General features: G+C 44.1%; 1 non-coding gene across 1 annotated transcript; it reads left to right on the top strand.

Moving 5' to 3' along the window:
• Positions 1-1247: 1247 nt before the first annotated feature.
• Positions 1248-1380, top strand: LOC111812658. Its single transcript, XR_002818103.1, has one exon. It is a non-coding gene; the product is annotated as a small nucleolar RNA SNORA44 (small nucleolar RNA).
• The last annotated feature ends 4239 nt before the right edge of the window (positions 1381-5619 follow it).

Raw genomic sequence — 5619 nt, 5'->3', positions numbered from 1 at the left:
GTGTACCTTTGCTGTGTTAGATTCAGTCTCAGGCTCCATGTCTTCACAGGGCAATTTTTTAGGAACTTGCATTGTGGCCATCAGAACAAGGTTCTTAAGTAAAGATTGGGGATTCATTTCATTTTTGCTATATTACTCCCTTCTCTGGCCCATTCTCTGCAGTATTTACAACGTGAATTTTCAAAGTGGAAAAATTGTTATATCCTAACTACTCATAAGTTCTTTCACTGATTCCCTATTTCATGGAAACTCCCAGGCTAATCAGCGTTCAGGTTTGATTGATTGACCATCAAGTTCTCCGACCTATTTTTATTTTGTATTGCCTTCACACCTCGTGGATTCTGCTCCACTTCTCTAGTACCCCATTCACTGTATACTCGTCCATTCCACGCTGACATCTATACCAGGCACTGGGAAGCTTGTAGGACATGGCCCCCTCCTTGAAGGGCAATGGAGTCAGACCTAAAAGAAAGACTCAGAACAAAAATACAGCACAGAGGGGTCCTACAGAAAGACAAGGGGGATACCGTGTCCAGGAGAGTGTCTCCCATACCTGGAAACCAGGGAGAGCAGCCCAGAACAGGGGCTTGCTTGTTTGCTTGCTTGCTTTCTCCCTTCCTTCCTTCCTTCCTTCCTTCCTTCCTTCCTTCCTTTCTTCCTTCCTTCCTTCCTTCCAGTTATTCACCTTGTGAAAGTCACTGGAAAATTAGATCCTTCACATTTGCAAAAGTCCTCATGTCTTATGAAATGTCTTCAAATATTCAAAAACACAGGATTGAACCCCCACATTTTACTCTTTCTGAGACTATTTTAGCTTTATTTTTTTAACTTCCCTAAAAGATTCAGAATCATTAAAGCTTGAATCTGAATCTCTGTTCTTCCATTTACTTACTCTGTTGTCTGGGAACAAATGACCAAATCCCTCAGTGCCATCACCTATGGATCAGATGAGATGATGTCCAGCTTGCCCAGCTGTCTCTACTGAATACAACAATGCAAAGAATATGCTGAGCACAGGGCTGACCAAACACCAAGACTCCACAGGTAGCACCTGCAAATATTTGTACTATTATTACCTTGCAGAAAGAAAAGCTGCAATCCAAACCCTGTGCCTAACTACATCCTGATTGCCGTAAGATCTTATGAAAGTAAGTTACTCCATCCAAATGCTGGATACTTAGCAGCGAATATGCCCACCTTAATATATTCACTAGGTATTTTACATGATTTCAAAATCTGCCTTCCAGGAGCATGATTCCAAGGGCTGTGTCTAGTTGCGGCCAAGGGACTTCCTACTGTGTGTGAAAGCAACTTGGAGAGCTTCTGACAGCCTGGGTCAGCAGCATAAAATCTGCAGCTTAATGCACCTTTTTTAAAATAAAGTAAAAAAGCAAAACTTTTGCCTCTCCGGCCTACATAAAGTGTGTTCTGAATACGTGTCCCATTGTTCTTTTGTGTGTAGCCACATCAACCAACACAGCATAACACATTTAGATTAAACTATGATGCCACTAAACAATCATTCAGAGGCATATTCCATGACCAGAAACAGTTCTCAACTTAATGAGAGCAATGAGAAAAAAATAAAACCAATAATGAGCACATTTTAAAAAACCCCAAACATCTCTATACAATGGCATTGTAGGGCCAGCCTCAGCAAAATACTTAGTATGGATTTTAGTAAATAGAGTAAATAATGCAGAAAAAGTTTAAAGAGAGACAAAGAACATCATGTGCGGAAGGTTCCCAAAGACATTGGGCCTGCCTGTTTTTGTAAAGAACATCTGTCAGGGACTGTGATCACTAGAGGCTACCCTTGTTTCATGGCGGAAGGGGTTGCGGAGTCAAAGCCCCCAGGCTAATTAAGCTGGGCTGTATGCTCCTGGGAGAAGCAAGAATTTAGCTCAGTGCCTGATGCCATTTTGATGCCAACTAACAAACTTCTGAATACTAATGAGACCCTACCATTTCGGAGCAGCTACATTCATTGGATTTAATCAAAACATCTATCAGCATGCTCCTTGTTCTAGGGTAGCGCCAGAGACCACCGCACTGCGGAGCAGCTCTGCCTGGCAGCAGGCACACGGCCTCAGAGCTCTGAGTCCTTTCAGGGCTTGGTCATTCCTACGAACCTATGGTGGCTCTCGGCTACCTGGCCAACCTGTCAGTGGTGCACAAGACATCTTGTGTTTCTATTTTCTGTGTCTGCATCAGAAGCAGGGAAACTGTTGCTTGGATTTGGGTCAGAAAGTAATCAATGCTGCAGTTGCCTTGAACATTTTCATGGTAGAAATATGACAGCTCTTCCAACCTTCACAATCAAGCTACCTGATCAGCTCCAGCCAAAGATACAGTCTGGGACCCCACACTGAGCTAGCGGCTCACTGTGGGCTGCCCCACCAGTCTCCACCTGCTTCCCATAGTTACTAGGGAAAAAAAATGACACAGTGGCCAACTTGCATCCTTCATTACCTAATGAAGTGGCAGTCCTCAAGAATTTAGTTGGAGACAAGAATCCCAGCCTTGTATATGTACCTCAGTTTGACAGGCATTTTTTCCCCTTTTTTATGTATTTGGGACGGGCTCTCACTATGAAGCTCAGACTCGTAGTGATCCTCTTGTTTTCAGCCTCTCCAGTGCTGGGATTACACGTGTGCACCACCACATCTGGTCTCTGTGGCCGGCTCAGTGTGTCTCAGGGTGAAGCCAGCATGACATGTGGTGCTGGGGATTGACCCCAGTCCCTGTGCTTGTCTAAGAAGGAGCTTAGTCTGCTGAGCTATCTCTCCGGCCCAGTTTGACAGTTACTGACATCAAGAGTCATTGAGTTTTGATCAGAATTGCCTGAAAGGAAATACAAGAGCTGGCCTGTAATATATAATATTTCTTGTGGTAGAAATTAGCATAGATTTACTGTTGCTTAGAGGGTTTTTTGATGCCTGTTTGAAGGAAGGAGCATGATTTTTCAGGGTTCCTGCCAACTATGATTTTAAATATCTACAGTCATGTAGAATAACATATCTAACTGGTACCCCTAGAAGATGGCTGACCATTCCAACTTGGCTAGAACAATGTAAAGAGCTCCTTTTCCTGTTTGTGTTCTGAATGAAAACTAGCACAGGCTGTGGCAGCCACACAAATGAAGACTACCCTGAGGAGTCATGTGGCTCTAGCTGGACCTCCAAGGAAGTTCTATTCACTTCGGATTTTGAAAGGTGTGAGGGCTCCTGTTTCACTGCAGCTGGTGTGCTGGATCCAGGCGGCCAGGATCAGGAAAGCGAGAGCCTCCAGCCAAGCCTGAAACCCACTCAGGCCCTGTGGGATTTGAGTTTAGCTCTTTTAAAACAACATTTTGATGAGTTGTGTGTAAATGAATCAGAAACATATGGATTTAATTTCCCTAGAAGTGTACATGGGTTTAAAAATTAAGGGGAAAAAATGTGTAGAGTTTGGGTATGTATCAAAGGAGAAATGTTTTAAAAAAAATAATGCAAGACACTTTGTAGAAAAAACAGCAGGCCTTCCTTCTTGAAGTACAGTGACTGCGGCAGGCTGTGGGACGAGTCTTGCAACTCCGGAGTTAGCACATGTACGCCGGGCTCGGTCTTCCTGCAATGTCCTAGGATCCCGTGAGCACCGCCCAACAAATGAAAAGCAGACACCAGCCACCAGGGAGGCCACATCATATCTGGGATGAAAATTAAATTGCCCACAAACGGAAGAGATTTTTGAACAAGGTACTTGCACTCTCTTTTTAAGTTAATTTAATTCTAAATGGAGGACAGTCTGCAAACAGAGATAGAAACTGAAGCGAAGAAATATAAACCGTGAATTGTCTTTTCTGAACCCAGGAGGTTGTCAGGGCCAGAAGCCATGAACATGGATGGAAGGGCTGGTTTTGAACTGAAACTTAGCCAAGGGAAAGCCCTGGTAACTAAATTCATCCATTCATAGAACATTTACTGAGTACCTGCTGTGTCACCCATACTGTTCTCAGAACCAGATGTAAGAAAACAGAAATACAAAACAAGTTTTTGGGACCTTCAAGGGGCCTTTAGCTTTTAACAGAGCAACGATGTGTATGCAAACTGTTGCTCTAGGTTGATCTGGTTACTAAGACAGGATGTACAGGACATAGGGTGTGACACAGCAGGGACAGAGATGGTCAGCTTTGCCTTGGAAGATGGGGAATGGAGGGCTTATAAGAAAAGGTCGATGAGGGAGAGATTATGCCTTGAGTGTATGAAGGTAGTTGAACACACCACACCACAGCCTGACTACAAGGCCACATGGGGCTTGTACGCTGCAACAGAACACACAACCAGGAGCTATTGATAGAGGGAAGAAAAGGAGCTATTGATAGAGGGAAGAAAAACTGATCTCGGGTGGGTGACCTCCAAATGATACAGGGAACCTCCAAATGACGTAGTGAAAAATGATCTCCCGACCTGACCTGCACGAGTTCGTGCTCTCTAAAACCGAAGAATGAATTTTAGGAACAAATGAAGGTTATGAGCAGAATATATTTATTGAGAGAAAGAAAGCTCTTGTTCAGGACAGGGACAGGAGGGGGGCCCAAGCAGGTAGTTTCCCCAGGATGCTGACTCTTCCAGGGACTTTTATAGTGTAAAACCATGAGGGGCTAAAGTAGAGAAAGGGGGAACTCGCTTAGGTGGATGTGGGGTGGGACAAAACTATGGTCAACCAATGTGATTGCAAGCACCATTACTCAGGTAAAATTGATTAAATCCAGTATCAAATGGGAAAGCAAGTCACGTAGCAAGCGGGCATGAATACGGGACAGGGTCTCTCCCTGTTGGGGGTTGGGCTAGTGACTCACTTGGGCTCTTTCCAGGTGGTCAATACCTATTTAGAATATCAATCCCAGGTGCTAGTTTTTTAGCGTTTGTTTGGCCTTTAGGTCTTTTAGGTCTGGCCCAGGTGGGGGGGAGGAGCATCTGCCCCTCCCACAGTTGTAAGGCATCTCGTCTTTTGTGCTGTCTCCTTCGAGGGCCTGGCCCTGTCTGCCTGTAATGTTTCTATCTAACTCAGCTGCCTGCAATACTATGAAAGGTCCTGTAATACCCAAAGAATGGGAGGCCCCTACAGGAGGATGTGGTGGACTTACATTTGAATAGTTCTAAGGCTGGCAGAATACTGAATCTAGTCCTAGGGATAAGTAACAGGACTGTCATTGACTAGGGGACCTTATTCCTGGGGGAAAGGAGTTGGGGCCCTCCCAACCTCACCAGATGTCAAAGCAGCAATTCGTAATGCACCGTAAGGCAAGTAGTGAAAAATGAATGTGAATTCCCTGTACGGCTGGGTGAGCGTGCACTGGTGTTCCACGCGGAAGAGCAAGACAAAGGTCCAAAGGCAAAAAGCAGCCTGAAAAATTGGCCAAATATTTTGAAAAAAGAAAAGAGGATTTCTTCCCACAGATCTGTAGAAAAGAAACCACAATCTCCCCTTAAAACATTAAATTATTTAAGTATTAAAACTAATGAAAGACGTTAATTTAAAGCAGGCCGGTCCAATAGAAATACAATGTGAGCCAGAAATGTGAGCTGCTTATGTAATTTCAAACTTTCTAACAGCCACATAAAAAAGGAAAAGAAA

Source organism: Octodon degus, unplaced genomic scaffold (assembly GCF_000260255.1).
Source record: "Octodon degus isolate 3935 unplaced genomic scaffold, OctDeg1.0 scaffold00134, whole genome shotgun sequence".
NCBI lineage: Eukaryota > Metazoa > Chordata > Mammalia > Rodentia > Octodontidae > Octodon > Octodon degus.
The sequence above is the reverse complement of the archived record's forward strand: the minus strand, read 5'-3'. Positions and strand labels throughout refer to the sequence as shown.